This window comes from Anas acuta, chromosome 5 (genome assembly GCF_963932015.1).
Source record: "Anas acuta chromosome 5, bAnaAcu1.1, whole genome shotgun sequence".
NCBI classification, from domain to species: domain Eukaryota; kingdom Metazoa; phylum Chordata; class Aves; order Anseriformes; family Anatidae; genus Anas; species Anas acuta.
The window spans coordinates 60,556,913-60,579,893 of record NC_088983.1 but is presented as its reverse complement, the minus strand read 5'-3'; the positions used below and the strand labels follow the sequence as shown (position 1 = coordinate 60,579,893).

The 22,981-nt window shown below is 36.7% G+C and overlaps 1 protein-coding gene across 15 annotated transcripts in view; it reads right to left on the bottom strand.

Annotated features, from left to right (window-relative positions):
• SOX6 (SRY-box transcription factor 6) overlaps positions 1 to 22,981 on the bottom strand; it is a 380,820-nt gene that overhangs the window by 305,527 nt on the left and 52,312 nt on the right. For all 15 annotated transcript variants that reach the window (XM_068685194.1, XM_068685208.1, XM_068685193.1 and 12 more), the window contains one exon: positions 19,153 to 19,223. The gene's annotated coding sequence lies outside the window, so the exon portion shown is untranslated. The remainder of the gene's footprint in view (positions 1 to 19,152; positions 19,224 to 22,981) is intronic.

Genomic DNA, 22,981 nt, shown 5'->3' with positions numbered 1-22,981 from the left:
AGTTGTTTAGCTTGAGTCAACAAATGCAAACCAATGGCAAGTCCACAGTAATGTCAGAAGGCAGGGTTTGTTTTTTTATGTCTGATATTCAGCAGAAAAAAAAAAAAATCTTACAGTAGGTCTCAGAGAGGACTATTTGATAGAGTATACCAGACATATATCTGATGTCCTTAATTAGAGGAAAATTCTCTACATGCAACAAATTTCATTTTCCAGTTTAGTGTCTCCATTATTTTTTGTGTGTCTCTGTCACATGAATTTAACGTACTCCATTGACAGAAACCTAGTGCTTAGATGTAGCAGTACAGACTAGTACATAAAATCTTCAGGACCTAATATCCTATCGGCTGTAAGAGCACACCACGAATAAAACAAACAAGTGGCAACTTGGCAGCCAGCTCAGAATCCAAAGGAACAAGCTAGTGCAAAGGTAATTTTTCCACTTCCCATTATGAATTTATAAATGAAACATTATCTTTCCCTACCTTTACTATCCTCCAGAACACATTTGTTCCCATCCCATAAGATTACCAGTGAAGACAACATTTCCTGGATTCAGCTATTTGTTCACAGGGCAAACCAGCTCCACCCCTCTACTCCATCGTCATATTGACTGTGTTCAAAACAGTTAAAAGAGAAGGAAATGGAATTATTGCACAAACAGATTTCTAAAGAGTGATCTGATCTTGACTAGTGCATTAGGCTTCAGAAAAAAAACTACGCAAAAAGTAGTTATCTGATTGAACTTTTAATCAGTCAGCTAGAAAAGCTTTGTTTGTCCTATTTTCAACAGAAATTTTGTAATGTATTTTTAAAGACCCTAAAGAAAACTTTCGATTGCATCAGTGAATAAGAATTCTCATTCATATCTTAAATAGTGGCCTGGATACTTATAAGAACAGTTGCTATAAACTTTCAGTAGGATTTATACTGAATTGATTGGAAATTTTCAACTAAACTAGCATACTATAAGCAAATGTATTACAGCTACAATTCTGTCTGCTCTGCCTGCAAAGTTTTGCCAAACCTAAAGCAAAACTCTGACAGAAATCTGCTGAGATTTCTTGCAGAAATTCCTGGTCATGAAGAATCCTGGGAGGGTCTATTGTCAAGTTGCCTGCAGCAGGTATCTGAAGCATTCCCTAGACATGCACAGTGAAACTGGTATTTTGAAATTGATACTGCAGTTCTCAAGTCTTCAGATGCTTTAGAAGTGTTCTGGAATAATATACTTCTGCAGCCAAAAACTGAGACCACTTTTAACTCTGCAACTACTTCTACCCTGTAACAGGTTAAAACTCTTATGTTACTAAGAGACAAAAATTAAAGCATGCAGATAAAGCAAAAAGATATACAAGAGCTATAACAAACATTTTGCCCTGGAGATTTGCCAATGGAAAATGTTGCTAACTTGTCTATTTCTTCGAGAAGAGCATGTCCAGCAAATCCCATATACTATAGAATGATATATTTTCACAGACAGAAGGGGAGACTGCTCCAAAGCTATCAGTCAGAGCTGACTACAGAGAAGGATCCTCCCACTCAGCTGTTCTCCAGAATTAGATCTTTCCAAGATGTAAATAATGAACAAAAGCTTAACTACAGAATTAATGAAAATAACTCTGATTTATAGTCCATATCTGATTTACACACATATCTGCTATTGTAAGAAAACAAGCATTGAGAATTAATACCCTTTTTTTTTCTTTTTTCTTTTTTTTTTTTTTTCCTCCTCCTAACACAATAATTGTACAGAAGCACTGCTAATGGTTATACCAAGGAACATCCTGGCTTCCTGGTTTTTGTGTGTCCCATACTGCTTGACAGAAGAAATCAAAGAGGTAAAACAGTTTGAAATCAATTGCCTCAAAAGAAGAAACCCTTGCACTGTAATATACAATAAATGAAGAAACCTTAGCTGGAAGGAATTAAGGAGTGGCCTTTTAAGTCATCATACTAACGTATGAAACAGATATAAAATTCTCCTGCTGGTAGAGCTGGCTTGCATTCAGGATTGATGGAAGGAATGCTAACACAGGAATAAGCCCAATACGTACTGCTAAAAAATGGACAGAAATATGTACATGTGCCAGTAGCACGTGGAGACAGATAGCCCAAAGAATGCTCAGATGATATTTGACATCACTAGCACATGACAACAGACTGCATTATATTTAAAGATAAGAACCAGTACAACATGTCTCAGCTTCCAAAGCTCATCATGCAGGAGATTTTCTCACTTAGCTCCTATAACCATCTTGAATTAACCTTAGGCATCTCCCCATGAAAGTGTAAAAACAGAGGAAAAATAAGGAGCATCTGCATATCCTATCCCATGACAAAGCTGACATTTTTATCAATTTTCTGAAATCAATTAACACAAAGGGTGACTTCACAAAAGACACTTGCATATAATTTAGAGGTAGTAAAGCTAAGTTTAGACTAGTAGAATTAAATTAATTCTACTGTACTTGTACTGGTAATACTGTAACCACACACAGCAGTGACTAATTCACCCTGGCTGTTGAATATTATTATTCTGATACAAAAAAAAAAAAAAATAAAAAATAAAAATAAAAAATAAAATAAAAGCAACTAGCTTATAATCTCTACATATATTTCTTTTTTTTTTTTTACCCTACTGTTCCCTTGGCAATAAGTTATTGTTTTGAATATTTCCCTTTTATCAGGGACCCAATGAATGCACATTAGTTATTCTGGGTTTCTAGAACATCATCATTTAACAGTCTTCAGCCTGTGACTGTTGCAAAGGAGTTTTATCACTCAAAATTCAAGTTTTTACAAGTTTAGCCTTAACTGTCATGACACTATCCTTGACCAGAGTCAAAATAGGACTCAAAAAAAGGATTCTCAGAACTGTATATACAAGTTTCTAGAGAACCTTGAATAAAATTATCATTTCTTCTTTTTTTTTTTAATGATATCAAACCTAGCATTTCAAACTACTACTACAAAAAATTAAGACATCCAGATATCACAGTGATGATGGCCACAGCAGGCACCCAAAGAAAGCTAACAAAGTTCAGTAAGCTGATGGATTCTTACATTAGTGTTTTGTATCACTCATCTCACACAAATGAGATTATCAAGAAAAAAAAAAAGTCAGACTTTGAGGTGTAAAGAGAATTGTTTTAACTGATTGTTCTATTATCCTTCCAATATCAACATTTTGAAATGACACTCACATCTAGATATCTCTTTTGTCTTGGAAATTGATTATTTGATACTTAACCAAAATCTAGCAAGTAAATTCTAGATCTATTAAACCAAGAACAAAAGACGTTCCGGAGGAAAATCCCTTGTTGCATGTTTTGGTTTAAGCCCGCCAATCTTCATTCTGCTCTCTGCTGGGTATTCAGAGCTGCAGAAGTGGGTGTTATCATTCCAGAAAGCCACACACCTTCTGAGTATGGCAGAAATTTAATCTCAATGGATCCCACAGCAATTGCATCAAGATACTAAATAGGAGCAAGAAAAAGCATAAAGTTGTCAAGCACTACAGATGAGAGTTCTGGGAGCAAAGAAGTAGTCATCCACCATGTGTCACAGGCTTTCCAACATATTTCCATTTTTTCCTGGGATTAGTTGAATAATGGGAAGGAGAGTTTGGCAACCAAATACGTCTCTGCTTAGAGAGCACTGAGCAGAATGAGGATGGATTACTTCCCCTATTTTACGGGCAGGAAAAGTCATTCATCAGAATGACAAATATTGTACCTTTACAGGCTCAGAACCCAACTGCAGGTCTCAGGATTCAAGCAATTCAGTGGTACTATTGTGAACTCATCACTACTTTTCTGTTAATTTGCTCAAAAACAAACAAGGAAAATAACAACAACAACAACAATAATAATAATAATAAAAACCCTCCCCACAACACAGTGACAGTGCTCTTAATAATAACCATACATTCAAATACATTAGAATTTAAGTAGGTTGTGTCTAAAAGACACTGATGTCTTTGACTTTTGTTCTTAACAGGAACTGCAAGGAAGGCCGTAAGTGCCAGTTTATGTTTGCAGGACTACCAGTGGATCAGATATTTAGAAACAGGGGCTCATGAAACACGGCAAGGAATAAACAGAACTAAAAAGTAAGCAGGAGTAAAAAGGAATTCTCATGTTCACATCAAAACCTATGAACCACTCGAGGGCACTGCCAGGTCCAAAAGATGCTCAAAAAAATAAGGTGGAAATATCAGAAAAGAAGTTCAATGCTGTTGAATCCAAGAAGTATTTCAGACCAGAAGGGCTAGAGGGGTTGCATTTAAATTTACAAAGACAATGATCCTTAAGATCTTTATTGCTGCATTAAACAACATTTTTATTATTTTTTTTTTTAACTCTCTGAGAAATCTTTTGTGTTTGGAGCTCTGTAGATTAACAGGATGCCCAAACTAATCTGGAAGTCTAGAAACAGGACTAAGTGGATATTCTCAAAAGATTGTATTTCAATAGACCTCTCATGCATTGGAGGTTGGATAGGAATATAATGACTACTCCACTTCATCATCTAATATCTGTTAAAGACATTTAAATACTTCCTTAGTAATATTACTTCCTCTGGTTACAACAACTGCAGACTGAGACATCCTGGGAAAATATTTTCTTATCTATAGAGCCTCTGTTTTTCTGTTACTATGAAACTTCTATCCTTCATTAACATTCAAATCACCTTCTTTCTCTGCAGCTGGTGGAGAGGCACTTCACTTTTTTGTCCTAGCAGTGATATAGCAGAACCTTTAACCAGGAACAGGATGCCTCTGGAATCACCTTTCATCTTTAAAGTTTGCAAACTCTTCGGTTTGCTAGAAACGTGTCAGTGAAACAGAGACAGTGTCCTGTGGATAGATGCAATTAGGAATCGTCCTTTTGGGGAATTTTTTTCCCTGGATTTAGAACTGTTGTTTTGGATGTACTGGCCATAAGTACTGCATAAGGGGCTATTCCACAAGATGGGTCTGGTGAGAAACATTTTTTAAAAAATAAAAATGCTGCCTTCCCTAGTATCAGCTTATTTTCCCACTTAACTCGCAGAAATAGTAATACTAAAAACTGTAATCCTAACTTTGTAGTCCTAGCTTTTCACAAAGAACAGTTTAGGACAGCAGAATTCAAGACTTCTTTTGGCATTGATGATTAGGGGGAAGAATGGGGTTGTGCAAACAGACTTGCAGCACTGTCAAAGACATCTTTAGGCTGGTCAAATCTGGGAGAGGAATGAGAAGGTAAATTTGGACTGAAAATTTACTTAGCTGAATCAAAGAGCTAAAGGCTATAACTGCTCCTCTTAATAACATTGCTTAGAACTTCCCTGAACAGAATTACATATTTATGACATATTTCAATGTCTTTTCTCGTGCACTGTTGGGGGTGAGAGTAGGGAGTGGGATACCTGTGGCCATAACTTATTTGGGAGCTCCTACCCTCATGGTTAAATACCAATTCCCAAAATGCTTGAGCATTCTAGGCCACTTTCAACAACACATATTTAAATAATTAAGACAAAGTTTAATATATTTATTGTAAATACTGTTTCCCTCAATTTTTTATTATTGTTTACTTTACAACTGGATAAAATGCAGAACTACTTCCAGATCTACGTCTTAAATTATTCTAGCTATATTAATATTTATAGTTAACTTAATTATTGTTTCTTTAATGAAAAAAATAAAAGAAAAAATCCTCTTCCATTCTATTCAGTTTGCAATACAGCAATCACCACTACGGTCACTATTCAGCTAACAATGAACGCTCACATCACTTACATTACTGCTGTTCCTCAGTTTGTAGAATTTGTGCAACCACTTCATAATATAAGGATCTCATTTTCATGTCCAAAAAAAAAAATGTCAATAGAATCAGATATTACCATTTGAAAAAAAAAAAAAATCTTTTTAATATTTTTTTTTTCTATTTGATATCTGCATTTATTGGTTATATTCTCAGGTTTTATTAAGGCTATAATTTAATAAACTTTGTGTATTTGATCTGGAAAAATATTTTCAATAAGCTATCGTATTTTAAGAGAAACAACATTAAGCTGCTGCATTCAAAGTACTGAAGTCATTTCTTTCACGACCACTAAATGCTCTATTGTTCTACAGCTGACCAACTATCGGAACAAATCTTACACAGACATAACCTAACAGTTTTTAATGCAAAAATTATGAACAAAGGTAAAAAGATAACAAATAAGATAACAAATAACAAAACTTCTGTATAAATTAGAACATGCAGAATCCTGGACCCCTTACAAGCAGCAAGACACATTCTAGTGGCTGTAAATGGGTTTAGAGTCTCAATGGGCTCAGAATCTCAATAGTGTAGAACTGCACTTACTGAACTGCACTGCAAGTAGTCGTTATTACTACTAATGCTGTGTTTATAAGTGTAATAAGAACTGTAATTATTGGAATCAGTATTACAGCCATTCCTGGAGGCCCCCACTAATCCCTCTTCTGGGCACCATGCTCTTTTAAACTATGCTTTTGCCTTCTGTAACAGCATAGTTTAAAAATGTAAAATAGTTACTCAAAGATTGAGAAAGGAAACCAAGATGAAGTGAGCTGCTCAGAACCAAAGCCAGGAGCAGTAACTACTGGACCTACTGCAGATCAACTTATTTGGACACACATTTTTTAATTCCTGAATGTTTATGAAAAAATATCCTCTCCATGTGCTCAAGCTTGAAAGAATATGAACAGCCATGGTGAAGAACATTTAGGAAAAATACATCAGATCATGGTACTCACCTAAGTAGACTGAAGATTTGCACTTACTCCCAAGGAGAAACAAGTGCGTGCAAGTTGATCCCTCCCATCTTTACTAATTCTAGCCATAAAATTAGTCTCTAGAATATAGCCTCCCTTCCGTTTGCAGGTGCAGCTCCCCTGAATGCTAATGTCGATCACATGTGCTTACAAAGCAAAGCAAATTCCTTTAAATTTCAATGGGCTGGACAGAGCAATATTTCAAAAAGCAGCTGTTGTTGGTAGCGTTCAAGTTTATCGGCAATCCTTATAAAGCTGCCCCCAAAATACATACTGTATCTGATCTCAAGTTAAGAAGGCTTTTCTCTAAAGAGTACTGAATCACTTTAATGTAGATTCTAATGCTGCCTTACTCCGCTTTCAAGGTAGCTAGTAAATTCAGCTTTACTACAGTACTATAAAGATGTGAAAGAACTGTAATAGCATCTAAAAATGAGCTGTTACCTCTACACTGTTCAGTTTAGAAAACTAAACAGAATACTGATGAAAAATGTTAATGATAGCTTGCTGAGATGTCATGAGGAAAGAGATAATTCACTATATTTTTGTTATAAAATGTAAATTATAATGTCCTTAAAGAATCTATATATCTCCAAGAAGGACAAGAGAAGGAAAGAGAGATCTAAACAACATTATATTTCAGTAATTTAATTAAAAACAGACCTACCCAGCAGCCACATTTATATAATCCGTACCATTCCAGCACAGATCTCAGTATTCACAGGATTTTGAACTCCTCCAAAGTCCTGCCAATTGCAGTGAAGTACCTCAAAATGCTTAAAGCACCTTGCTGAATTAGGACTTTAATCACATATACATTTATCTCTAAGAAGTTTGCATTAGATCACCAATACCGTTCCAATGGACTGGATAAGCAGTGAAAGTCAAACGTTCTAACAATGTAAATGTTAGAAGTAAACCTTGACTCTGTGATCCTTTAGCTTTTAGGAGGTGGACCACTTCACTGTACCCAAGCTTCTGACTCTGAATGTTAAGGCTAAAAAGGCATAACTTCTTTCTTGAATAACAACAGTGAAATTACTTTACAACCCCAGCCCATCGCCAGATTCTGTAGAATTAAGTCCATGGCATCACCTCAGTCCTACAACTCCAAAATGGCACAGAAGGTGTGGGGAAATGGCAAAAAGGGTAGGCAGTGTATCCCCTGGCATCTCTGCATGGCAGCTGGTGAGACAAAACAAAAATCAGATCACTGCCTAGAGAGTCTATTGGCAACTCTCAGTCGCATCTGGGAACAATGGCCCATCAAAGCTAACTACGTATTGTTAATATTCCTACCTAATCCAGGCAGTGGGAAAGAAAAGTACAAAGTCCTCTAGCGAATCTTGCAACCTTCCAGCCACTCACATCCCCAGTTTCCAGATTCCTATAAGCACATACAGCATATTCCACTGCTACAGCAGTGTTCCCAATGCTACCACACACATCCTCTGTGGCCCGGCTGGGGTGAGGGTGCATTCACCACCGCCAGAAGATTTTTATTCCCCATCTCCACAAAATACTGAGAAGCTACGGAGGCCCTGCTTCCTGCTCCCACCTCACCAGCCTGAGGAGAAATTAGGGTAGCACAGAACTTCCCTACGTGGAAACACTGGGGGCTGGGAAACACATTTCTGAGGGCTGGATTATGATTTTTGCAATACAGAATTTTTAAGCTATTGGGTTCTAAGCCTGCACGGTCTTATGCTTGCAGCTATTGGCATGTTTGACATTTTAAACTATGAAATACCAACCTATTTTGAAATTGTCCAAATCATTAGTTGTGGAATTTTCCTAGCACTTCATGAATACCACTGTTAATTGGGCAATTAACTCGAAACTACAGAATATGCTGTGATGGCATGATATGATATAAGCCATGTAAAAGAAGGAACAGCCAAGCAACTCAGTATGTTGAAAGATATTAATGAAGTGGCAAAATCTGCCAGAAAAATAATAATGGGTGATTTTAACTACCCCAATATTAACTGGTTGAATAACACATCTGTACATGGTTTGGAGAAGCAGCTTATTGATACTATAAATGGCTTCTTTTTGGAGCAGCTCCTTCTGGAGCATAGAGGAGGAGGAGTTCCACTCAGTTATTAATTTATTTGTGTGTGTTTGTGTAGGAAGCAAGCATGGGTGTTCTGCTAAGCAACAATGGCCACAGGACAATGAGGTTTGAATCTCGATGATGAAGTACTTGAGTGGTAACCAAATAGTTAATGGCAGGTGGGTGGGTGGGTGGGTGAGGCAAAAACCATAAAAAACAGCTATCTCAAGGGGAAGGCTGTTTTGGGGGAATGAAGGAGTTCATTGACACCCAGAAACAAGTTACCAGAGAGGGAAAGGGAAAAGAGGAAAAAAGAGGCTGCCATATTCCTGGCATAACCTACAAGAATCTATATAGCCTTTAAAAAAAAAAAAAATACTGCTGAAAACCACAGTCAGAAGCAAATCTATAATGGAACCTGTGGTAATCAGAATGTATAAATTCAGTCTAAAAAAAAAATGAATGGAAAAGAATAAATTATCATGATCATTTGTTTCAATAACTGTATAACTATTCCAGTAAATTGGCCTATGAAAAGGATGTATATGTTACCTAACATACAACTCTAGAAATCTAGAGGAAGATTACACACGTCCTGCAGCTGTTTTAACAAATACAGCAAAAGTGGGTAACAGGATGAACATTGTTGCGTTCCCCTTATTGTTCTCCAGAAGTTATGCTGAAGTCCATTAAAAAAATCTTTACAAACAAGAGATTAATAAGCAAGTAAAGAAATTAAGGAAAAGTTGTAGACAGATGTGGTAATAATAGTCACGTCATAGCTATGATTGTCTAGGGCTGGGGCTATGAAGGGTCAGAAATACCTGGGAGTGATGGTGGACAGTCGGCTGAATATGAGCCAGCAGTGTGCTCAGGTGGCCAAGAAGGCCAACGGCATCCTGGCTTGTATCAGAAGCAGTGTGACCAGCAGGGCTAGGGAGGTGATCGTCCCCCTGTACTCGGCTCTGGTGAGGCCGCACCTCGAGTACTGTGTTCAGTTTTGGGCCCCTCGCTACAAGAAGGACATCGAGGTGCTTGAGCGGGTCCAAAGAAGGGCAACGAAGCTGGTGAGGGGCCTGGAGAACAAGTCCTACGAGGAGTGGCTGAGGGAGCTGGGCTTGTTCAGCCTGGAGAAAAGGAGGCTCAGGGGTGACCTTATCGCTCTCTACAGGTACCTTAAAGGAGGCTGTAGCGAGGTGGGGCTTGGTCTGTTCTCCCACGTGCCTGATTACAGGACAAGGGGGAATGGGCTTAAGTTGCGCCAGGGGAGTTTTAGGTTAGATGTTAGGAAGAACTTCTTTACCAAAAGGGTTGTTAGGCATTGGAACAGGCTGCCCAGGGAAATGATTGAGTCACCATCCCTGGAGGTCTTTAAAAGACTTTTAGATGTAGAGCTTAGGGATATGGTTTAGTGGGGACTGTTAGTGTTAGGTCAGAGGTTGGACTGGGTAATCTTGGAGGTCTCTTCCAACCTAGATGATTCTGTGATATGCAGTTTGTTCATTCCTTGACCGTATTTCACAAACTAGGTTCCCATACTGGATCTGATGAATCCTGGAGTGGGCAGCAACCAATACCTAGTATTGTAGAGGCAAGCGAATACGGTTCCATTCTTAGCAAAGAAACCCCTGGGCAAAAGATTTCCTTCTGGCCTGCTCATACTTCTTACAAATATGGATATACTGTCAGGCTTTAATGAAATTAGCGAGGACGCTTAAGGACTACTTGCTTGGGTGGGATGTTACCTTAATATATAAGCAATGAAAGAAGGCCAATAACCTCACAACGATAAAAACTTGCCCAAGCAATATAGGATAAACGAGCTCTCATATATAACCGTTCTTTAGCGGATATGGGGTGTGGGGGGAGTTCAACACAGTTGTAGGAGAAATGGCTTTTCCAAAATTTATGTTAAAATCTGCATCATGATTTGAAGAAGGAAATGTTCCATAAAATTAAGACTTTCTAATCATACTTTAAAAATACTGGGTTAAGAAGCAGCAGAGCAACATGAAACCTAGTGTTGACAAATACAGAACATTGCATTTTAGAAAGAATAATTTCAGCTTTTTATTTTTGCTGCTGGATTTTATACAAACTGTAATCACTTGGTAAAAATGGAACAATGAAATAAAATGCCAATAGTACAAACAGCCCCCAAAGACATAAAAAGAAGACAGAAAATATTATATCTTTAAATAAATCAATAGTGCATGTTCTATTAAGATAGCATGCTCAATTCTAAATAATATCTCTGAAATACAGGAGAAATAAAAACGAGTTCAATGAACTTCACAGAATTGTTTAATATACCAGGTACATTCTGGAATTTTTCTTTGTCTCTGAAACGTAAAGGGCTGCCAGCTTTCCACTGATGGATTGGCTAATCACGAGCCTGACACGATGTTCATAAAATTATTTTGCTGAAATAGGAGCAAGGAGTGCTACCACACACTCCAACTTAAGCACATCTCCAATCCCTTGTGCCTGCTGTAAGAATGCCTCTCAAGTTTTAGACGGTTAGCAATGATATTTTTGGGAAATGAAATTTTTATTTCACTTTCATAATGCTAAGAATTTAGGTTCCAAATTCCTGCACTTTACTCTGATCACTTCAGCAAATCTAACTGTAGTTCGGTGCTACTAGGGAAATAAATGATGGGTTCAGTCACTGACCACAGAATCACAGAATCACAGAATGGCCAAGTTTGGAAGGGACCTCTGAAGAGTATCTAGTCCAACCCTGCTGCCGAGCAGGGCATCCAGATGGGTTTTGAGAAGGAGACTCCACAGTCTCTCTGGGCAATATGTTGCAGTGCTGTCTCCCTCACAGTAAAGAAGTGCCCTCCCACTTCTGTTTGAGACCAGGCAGTTCTCAAACAGAAAAGAATTGAATACTAAAGCATTTCAGAGAAAATAGATAGTAAAGCAGTAAGAATTCCAATTACATGGCCAGTTTACTAGCTAGGCATCTATTTTCCTTCTGGTGCCCTACAGTACTTCAGGTCTTTCTACAGGACCACGTGTTTCAGTCAGACCTTAATTCCTGCCAATTTCCAGACAGAAGTCATTTCCTTTTCTAGATCACGCTTTTATTTTAATACAAAAATAAGAACTTTGAATGAAGTCTTAGATTTTGTGAACTGTTTCATCAGTGAAGGCAGGAGAGGTGAAACTTCAAAAAAAATAAAACCACCACATAACCTGCTTTGTTTTAGCACTGGGGAATTGGATTAATTACTCCCTGGGGCTTCTTGGCTCCTTCAGGGAGCATCCTTCAGACTAACTTTCAGAGCCAAGATTATACTGTAATCTCTAATAAACCCATAAAGATAATATGGTATTTACACAATTAAGTGTAGTCTTTGAATATTTTATGATGCAGAGTACCGAATCCATCAGACATATTAAGAACAGCAAGCTGTCCCCAGTTAGTTCAAATTGATTTTGTCAAATGCCTTGTTAATTTAGATACCCCAAATATTAGTTCATCATCTCTGTGCATGAACAGAGATTTACTACTAAGGTAAAAATGAAGTTTTTCACATTATTTATATTTTCATTATTAATTAAAGTGCTGTCAAGAAGCCTACCCATTTCGTGGAAAATGAATTTAAAAAAACGCACTGATTTTTAAAATTGACCTTTGTGCTCTATCTTATCTTTAATATCTTAAAGTAACATTTTTAAAGGGGTTTCACTTTGATCAGCTCTTTTTAATTAACTTTAGAAATGTGAGTGTTTTACAATATAGTCTATATCTTTTTCTTTTTTTATTATTTAGCTATTAACACTTACATTTTACCTTCAACAGCCCATTATCAGATTTCTATCAAGTCAGGTTTTGGTATATCTAGCAAGCAGTTAACCTCTTACCCCACACCCTCCTGTAACTGTGATTATGATGAATGAGTGGTTAGTTCTAAGCAATTCTGTTTTATGTCAATAAATGAATCAAACAGCCATTGGTATGTGTGCATTAGGAAGACATCGAGAAAATGAAGCTGTCTGTGGGCACTTTATAACCCCTACCCTTTTAAGTAATGTGATTCAAAAAGTTAATGCTCACATCAACTGTTAGTATTCCCCATCCACACCACAGAATAAGAAATCCTTTGTGTCATTTACGAAGAATAAGAAATACCCTGTATAATTTACCACTCAGTGTGGCTGGAACAAAGTTTTCTTTACAGGTTTTCTAAGATCTAACTGCTAAGTGACCTAAGGCTTTGGTTTTCTGACAAACTATCATTTCTTCCAATAATATTCTGTAAACGCCAATCACTTGCAGAAAACCTCTAGGACTCTGTCCAGGTATGGACTTGTACAAATACTTAGCTTCTGTGTTCTTATTTCAGCTTGTTAGCACAAATATTTCCTAACAGATTCCTCTCGCTCAAGATTGCATGCAACTTGAATGGCATATTACATTCTTGCAAAAATAGAAGTGTTTAGATGAGGATTTCCATTTTTTTGCTTAGTGATTTTGCAAAGGTTTTTTTAGACAGCAGATGTATCTCATGCAGCACACGTATGGAGCAGCAATGGAACAAGGAGATCCTCACATTCAAAGCATGGCAATGCTGCATTTCCAGCAGCAGCTTCTTTAAATGGTTAAACTTAATCAAAAAGTAGGCAAAGACCACACATCCCTGTGCAGTACGTCAAAAGCTGGTTGGATGGCTCTCGCCCCCTCAGTAGTGTCCTTATTTTAGCAGTTCTAAAGGCTCTGATAAGCATGACAGCACGATAAACCCTTTGGATTTATGTGAATGCAAATTGTTATGTTGTATGTTTTCTCTTGTGGCATGCATTCCATTATTTGTAAGAAACTGAACAAAGTTTCTGTTCTATGTTAAAAATCAAAATAGTAGTCCGGGTATGCTATTTGCTTATTATAAGAAAATCTGGCTAAAATGAATACAATGCATATTGCTCCCACAACATGAGCATACTGTATACCTATTCATTATTATTTATTTTTTTTTTACTTACTACAAAGAAACAGTCTGTCCAGTCAATAAAGCAACAGCCAAAATAACATCTGCTGCACTTAGAAGGTAAATGGGAACTCAGATAGGAACGTGCTGCCATGTATCAGGCACTCCTTCCTCTAAGAGAAGTCCCTGGATGACCTACCACAACCACACAGCTTTGGAAAAACACATACAGGGAGTCCATGAGACATCCCATCTAGAAGCAAAGGTGGGAGGGGCATGAGAGTCTTAGAAACTGAAAACAAAATAAAATGTGTGGTAGTTTTGCTTGGACTTCTGTCCTGTTCTCACAAAAAGTGAGAAGTTTATTCCAGTCACCTCTCTCGTTCAGTCCTTTTTTCTTACACCTTCTGCTCTTCAGGTGAAACTACATAGCATTGGAAGGATGCAAGTATGCTCCCATTTGACCCACACTGGCAAATGTGCTTGGGCATCCAGGCGGACAGCATTACTCAAGTGTAAAGAAGTGTCCTTCTCCTTTCCATTTTGTTTCTACACAACTGACTATCTCTTTAAAATGTCTACAATATGTGTATTTTATACAGAAGCTTTTTCAGACTAGAAAAATCTTCAGTGCAGTTGTCTTGCTTTTGTATTTATTTATACCTTATGTTATATACTGGAACTTTGTATATTAGAAAATTTGTGTGCTGCTGTACTGTAGGCATTGCATAAAATCAGTAAGATAGTTTCCCACTATATCAGATTTTATATTCGCCATTTGTAAAATAATCCCAGGAAAACAAAGCTTCAAATTGCTGAGAGGCTACTTCATGGTATGACCACATCATTTTACATTGTTACGTCACAAACGTTAGCTGGAAAGCAGACAGAAGAGGAAAAAGATCTCTGGTACCTCCACCAGCACACCGAGACAGAGCACCTCTGGACGTTGCAGCAAAGAGAGCTTCCAGCAAGGCACCACTTTGTTTCCTTAATAGGAATTTTGAATGAGTTCTGTCCATAAAGAGGTGATGCTCTGATACACACCTCCTTGACCAAAATGAACAACTAGATATTAAGAAGAGAAAAATTGAGTCCACCATATTGTTCAGCTAGCAAGTATAGACACGGTATTCTCCCAAATAAACTGGACTTCAGAACAACATCAGATATTACCAATTAAACCTGTAAAGCTAAATAGTGCCAAAGCCACACGCCTTCACTTGCCCCAAATAAGCTATGCCTTCTTTCACTTTATCATGTAAATAGTCACAAATTAGTAGGCTTTTTTTTTTATTATCATTTTTATCCTTATCTAAACTGTTACAAAAACCAAGCACGAGTCTATTTGATCAGATGCTCCACGCTGTAACTGAACACAGTCCCTAAGTTTTAAATAGAACCATTCCAAGTAAACCAACCATAAAAATTGCCTTTAAAATAAAATTGAGGAAAAACGTTAAATACTGAGTTTGAATCAAAATGTACCTTCTGACCACGTGCTATCAGATGAAGTGCTTGAAAAGATTGTTTACCTACTTACACTACCAGCTTTTTTGTGTTATGATGTGTGTGCTTGTGCATGCCCCTTAAGCATTTCTATTTTTGTTGTTAAACCTTTCCAAAAAATTCTGCTGTTTGTTTTTAAAGTGATTTGATTTTAGTTTCAAATCCAATGATATTATTATCACCATATTTTCAACACAGGCTTTTCAATGAAGAGCAGTTCTAGCAAGACACTGAAGTTTTATGGGCTTTACCACCATTCATTTCAGAGTTTTTCCCCCCTTTGTCACTGTTTTCACTTTACATACAAGTCACAATAAAATATTTGCACACAACCTGAACTGCTAATAAAGAGGTATATACATGTACAACTGCTGATCTACAAGTAGAATTCATTTTACATGCAGTTATTAGAGGATATTTATTTTACCTTCTGTAACTTTAAATAACCATTGCAGTTTACTACTGGACAAACCTACTTCAGAAGGACAGTTAAATAAATTAAACCCACATTCTTGAAAAAAGTAACCTTCAGTTAGCACAATTACTCTGTGGGCATAACACAAAAGCACAAATGTCACATTTTCCATGAAATTTACTTTTGTATGAATCATCAATCCTGTTTTCTCCTGAACAAAAGTAGCCAAATATGACAACAAAAAAAGTTGTCTGAACTGGATGATCCAAGTAATTACATGTTACAGCAGAATGCATTTATGACAAAACTTTCAAAAATTTGAGGAAAAAGTTATTATAGCCCCTGGTTGAAATAGCTTTGGTATAGACCTATAGTACTATTTTGCTGATCTTGCTGTATTCCTTTATAAAAAATACGAAGTTTCGAAAATCAATCTTCCTAGTGTCAACTTACTCTCCTTCCCTTTGGAGTATAGATCAAATAAATACACTACAAAAACACACCCAAGTGCTGTAGTGTAACACTGAAAATGGTATACACTTCTCATTAGCATTTTTAAAGTGCTGCTTTAAATTGAATCTTCTCAAAACTCTTTATATATGCAAACCTTTTGTCTTCCACACCAACCCCCAAGGCTCCCATCTTATCATCTCCTTAGGGCCTTTTTGTTCGTCCTCAAGTTCTGATCCTGTTCTCCTCAGCTTCCAGAGTCACCTCACATGAATAAGTATTTGCAGAAATCAAGCCTTTAAATTGAAAGAAACTTGAAACAACAGCATGCCCTAGTAGTCTACAGAGCACAGTGAAAATTTATGACACTATACTTACTCCTGTTGCTGAATACTACAAGTCTGTATCTGCTGAACTGATGTATATTACGTAAAGAATATTTTCCACTTTGGAGAGGTACAATATACACGATTTAAGAAGATCTAAACCTGTATTAATGTAGAATGTATACTTCAATCCTGTTTTCATTATGTGAGGAGACACTGGGCTGTATCACTTATTTGTACATCCTACATTTTATTTTCAACTTATGTGAATGTAGGATGTGTATGTTCCCAGATATACAGTGCTAAATACCAAAATAAATCCTTTAATCAAAGAACACGATCAGTCAGCTCTAGTATTAGCTTCTCCATATACTCCTGTTAATATGATTCTGTTCTAATTTGCAGAGAATACCTATAAAAGACTAGACTGTAGTTCATTTCATAGTCATTTTGTACAGTCATTTACTTGTCCTCTCTGGTAAGACTGCTGAACTGTGTTCCAGCTCTAATGGTCACGATATATAAGGTGCCTTAACTGTATTAACTTTTTTCTGCAAAAGCCAGCGTACAGTTGTGTGATAACAAAGTAGTCCATATTTTGCATCATAGTTTAACTACATATTTGGTTAACCTAAACATGAACATTGTTTTCAAAGTATATTTTATGTCAATTTTTGTCCTGTTCTCACCAGAGAACATTGCCACTGTTAACCAAGACAGGCAAGACTCAGATCACAAGTCCATAGAAAACTATTAGTGTGTGTCCAAAGGAGGGTGAAATCCTCCTTTGGATGGTGGATCAAAGATGGTGAAGGGTTTAGAGTGGAAGACATATGAGGAGCAGCTGAGGTCACTCAGATTGCTTAGCCCATAGCAGAGCAGACTGAGGGGAGGCCTCACGGCGGCCTGCAGCTTCCTCACAAGGGGAGCGGAGGGGCAGGCGCTGAGCTCTGCTCTCTGGGGACAGCGACAGGACCCAAGGGAACAGCATGGAGCTGGGAGCTGCCCAGGGAAGTGGTCACAGCACTGAGCCTGCCAGAGCTCAAGAAGAGATTGGACAAAAGCTCTCAGACGTGTGATCTGATTTTTGGGTGATTGTGTGAAGCCAGGAGTTGGACTTGATGATCTTTGTGGGTCCCTTACAACTTGGGATATTCTGGTTTCTATAATACAATTACTAAAGCACTTCATAAGTTTATTCTACCACATGTATTAAACAATACTTACAACTTCTCATCCAATTAGCTTGGTACACACAACGACATTCACTGTGAATCTACAATAGTATTTATTCCACTGCTTTGACAAGAAAGCACACTCAATACTGAGGTATAAATAGGTATTATTTGTATTGACTGATATATTACTGCTTCTATTTATAGATGAGAAAAAATGAGGCACAGAAAACTGAAGTGATAACTTGAAGAAAACATGAAGTGGCAAAGCGTGGAAAAGTTACAGCAAACGCCTCACTATCGATTCAGTAATCACCCCATAACCTTACACTGCCATCTCAAAATAGCTTTTCAAAGGCAATACTTTTTTAAAATTTGTTCATTTTATTTGATAACAATATTTTCTTTAAATACGACTGACAACATTCATTAAAAAGATGCAGATGTCTTCTGACCTGTAAGTGAAGGAAACTGCAAATATAATAGCAAAAGCATGTATGAAAATGAACATTTGTAAAGAGGAAGGGTTAGTACAAATTGAATGCATTTCCATATTGAGAGGAGAAACAGCCATATTTTTCCCTGATGAATGTAGTTCTGTGAACATCTTTTTCCACAAATGATTGAATAAATATTTATTCATAAACTATATTTGTGACTTAAGAGAACAGGCTGCATAGATTGGTTTCATTTATACTACATCATACAAGAGGTATTGCAATAATTTATATCATGCCAAGTCTAAGTCCCATTAGATTTTCCTTATTATACTTGACTGAAGCTGAAGACTATCCAAAACAGCAATTCTGAAAGCTTTCTATTCGTTGTGTAAATAAGTGTCTTACTCCCACATCCTCTCCTCTAACCTTCCCTTTCTCAAAGCATTTATGTAGAGGCCTAGTCCCATTTGTTCTGTTTGAACTTGGGCATATGCTGAAACATATTCTTGGGCCATGGCCTAAATGACTACACTCTCAGTCATTTTGCTGCAGTCATAAAGGTCAGCTTTCTCCAGGGTAAATACAAATACATTCCCAGTTCCACAGATACTGGTTGTCCTAGCATTTCCTCCATTAACCCATGTAATATTTCCTCTAAAAGTCCTGTCAGTCTTGAATCACTGCCCCAATTCACGACCAGAAACAATTTTAATCACAACAGGAAGATGCACTGACACTGTTAGCAACAGTCATAACTAATGTGTTGCTGTAAGCAACACTGTTCTCTCATTATCATCATAAAAAAAAAAAAAAAGACAAACAGGAATATGCACTGTTAATTTAAGTATCTGTAAGCCCCTGCGAACAGCTGAATTAAGTTGGTAGCAAAAAACTACAAAAAGTTTGTAAGTAGCTGGGTATGTTATTAATGAATGAAGAATCTAAATTTCTGATATTACGATGGCATTTTAAAATAGTTTCCATCCTTTGCATGAAAACAGTATTATAAAGACACACAAAATAGGAAAATTAATCAATAAATACTTACAAATACGCAAAAAAATCAGCCCCAGCTCCCAGAAATCACTGGTAAGTTGCTTTTGAATTCATGAAACTGACCTGAAAAATTAAAAGGAAAAAAGAAGTTAAAAGAAAGCAGAGAACTGATAAATTTTACTTTTTTATTACTATTGAATAGTTGTGATTTTTAACTATGAACTAAATAAAGCAGTACACAAGACTGTTGTCACTATTTCAGCCAAGTAATTTACACAGAATTTGTTTCCAGGAAGCCAATACCAAGAGAAACAATTATTTCATTGTTCTACATCTCACACCATAGCAACCAGTCCATTACAGCTTCTACAAACTGTCATAAATGCAAGCATGGTTATCTTTTAATAAAGAAAATAGCTTTGAGGCTTTTTTTTTTGGTTGGTTGGTGTTTTTTGTTGTTGTTTTACATGTTACAGAACATTCATTACTTTTAAAAAGTATTTTGTTAGCAGCATTTTGCAGCTCAAGTGGTTTAAATTGTTACTGTTTGGGTATGTTTAACTGGAACCCCTCTGAGGCAAAATTCATACAAAAAGACAGACTGACAATTTTGTTCTCCTATGGTCTAGATCCTGGTTAGAAGCTTAGTCTAAGTACAATGTGTTCACTATAAGGCATGATTAAATCCAACATTCTTTTTCCTGCATACCCCTCAGTTCTAGCTGGAAAGGTAACAGATGCAACTCAAACCCACAGAGCTTGCCTTATAAAATTCTTTAACTAGCACAATGACTCACTTTATGCCTCTAAATATCCATGGTTTCCTCTCTCCAGAACCCCCATGCATTAGAAGGTAGTTCAGTAGTTTATTTTTATTGTTTGGTCTACATACAGCACATTTTTAGTTCTTAGGAAAACAAAGAAACTTTGTTGCAGAGCCCTTGTTTTCCTTCCAAAATGTGAGGATGGATATGGGTAACATTAAACTGAAAATAGTAATGGAGCCTGGGCAACTAGTTTAGGTCAAAACCTTTTTGTTCTCCAGGAGCTATCTGATTAATTTGCAGTTCATAAAACAGTGGGTGTAAGCTTAGTTTAAAAACATGTAACTATATTTAAGATGAAATCATCGTTTTTGTTAGCCTCCAGTAATCTTTAAGAAACACCTTCCCACAACATTTCTGTATCCTAAAGTGCACCAGCCAGTACTGTGCATTGCCTAGAGACAAGGAGAGAATACCAAACTTATCTTGATGTAGAATATCCTCCTTATTTAATACACCCACCCTGAAGTGCATATTATTCATTCCAACCAAGCCCTCCCCCATCCCAAAAGTACACATTTAATTGTGTCTTCTCTCCTGTAATACCAACAGAAAGTCAACAAATCTCATTTGCTGTATCAATGCTGTGTTATTATATATTTTAAAAGCAAGCCTGAATCTCATTATCAGCTGATTTATGCCATTAGTGTGCTTTGGAGCCACCAATTAAACAAGGACAGTGGTTCATAAGGTCACAGTTAATTAATCTGAAAGAGTATAAATACACTTTAATGCACACCACCTCATGTAGAGAATTTAGGAACAAAGCACCAAACCTTTATTCTGGGCAAGCAATTAGGGGGAAAGGTTAAATATACAAAATTTAAAATTTAGCTTTAGCGTTCTGTTAATCTATCAGGAAGAACTTCAGCTTGGTTTAAGGAAAAAAAAAAAAATGCAGAATATTATGTATGTGAAGCCTTGATTCTTAAAGCAACAATGTGAATACAACAGACAGCACAGGGCTAACCATGCCTGATGATTGTGAGTAAATTAGGGCTTTTTGCTCAGATAACACCTAGGAACTGGGAATCAGCTGTGGACTTAGCCAATATGCAGCTGGTCAGGATGGGAAAACACAAACCCAACCCCAAACAGCATTCTTCTCAAAATAGACTCATCTGAGCTGGACTGTTGTATTTAGTAAATCATACAGAACTATCAAAAATGACTTTTCTTTCAACCACATTTCCTTGGTAAATGTAATAAAATAGTGCATTTTATACAGCGCATTCAAAAGAAATCAAGTAAGAGTTCAGTAAAAAGAGTATTCTGCCAGCACAACCAGAATGTAAGGAAAATTATGGAAACACTGATTGATTGAAAACAGTTACTTACAGTGAAAATTCAAGTATGAGATACTTAAGGTTTATAGGGAGGAAAATGACACCTGTTTTTTACTACACCTTGACTCGCTTTACCTTGCACAGTTCCTGGCTCAAAAGACAGACAATATAGCTAAAACAGACATTCACACACAAAGCCTCATGACCTAATTAGATGAAATACACTTCTTTTTTTTTTTTTTTTTTTAAAATATCTGCAGTTCTATACTCTATGAATGAACCTTGTATCATTTAGTTCTTATTTCAGATTTCTAGTTTTGTGCTTTTTTTGTTTTTAACTTAGTAAATAACTCTTTCCTTTTTCATACAAAAAGCTCTCTGTCCACCAAACATTAACACCATAAAATTTCTATCAGTTATATTCTACACAACGTGTATAATTAAATATAAATGTATGCTATAAGTAAGATAAACCAATGCCTATTATACAGGTCAGCAGCTGTGCCATGTAGATTTTTGCACCTGTCCCTGCAATCAATAAAAGACTCACACCATGCTTTTAAAGGTGTCTGGGAGGCCAGCTCCCACTGACGCTGAGAAGAAAGACCTACCCCATTCGGAAGCCTAGCTCTTGTTCTATTAGCTTAAACCACTTTTATATTCACTTTTGATGTCTGAAGCTGAGCTCCAAGCAACTACACAAGTAAAGAGTTGTTGCAGAAATATATACAAGAATAAAGTTTTCTTTAAAATATTCTGCTGATTCAATTGGTACAAGTCTCACCAGAAACTTTCCTCAGCTATTTTGCAGTCAGAATGCTCTCAAAACATCCTCAGTACCTGCAATTTCCACAGCTATTTTAGATGCTTGTTTGGAAAGTTTCTGGCATCCTTATCATCCTTATCTCCTAGTCCCACTATGAAAGGAGAAAAACAAAGCTGTAAGAACAGCCTATGCCATGATTTCAGGCACCTTTTGCTTGTCTTGCAAATGCATATTGAGATCAAGAGAACCCTAGACATAAAACAGTTTAGGAACATCAGTAGGTGACCAGAGGATCTTGGGTGCTCTAACTGTTATGAACCAAAGAAAATTCCATAAATAGCAGAATTTATTTATTTATGCAGCCATTTATAAAATAGTCTTCTATCCTCCTAAACAGTCAGCTCGAATAATTCCAAGAGATTTCAGTTTGCACAATAAAAGATTTTACCACCTTTGAACAGCAGGAAAAAATGTTCATTCTATAAAATCTTTCATTAAAATTTTCTGATTCTTCTAAGATACAGCTTCTACAGGTAGTCTGTATTTTCTGTGCACAGTCAAAAGTGAACGAAGCCGGCAAGTAAAAAATGGAAGCAGTTATTTAGTAAAAAGCATGGCATCATGTTATATCATTTGAGAATGTGGCCTATCATTGTGGGCTGCTAGGACTAAAATACGTACCGTTCAACAAGTTAAAAAACTATTTTCAGAATTATAGTATGATGGGAAATGAGAAGAAGGAATAATACGGAAATGAAGTTATACATTTAGGGCCTGAATCACATCTCAATTTCACACCCTGAATGTGCAAAATTCCACAATTAAAACAACATTAATGACCTGCAAGCCACAATCATAGAAATGAATGGGCAGAAGGTTGATTATGATGAGATCCTTTGAGTTCGATTTCTAAAAAATTTCACTTAATTGAGGTAAAGGGCACAGTTTCAAGATGATTCCTTGAAGAATGGTTTACTGGCACACAGAAAATTCTTCATACACAAC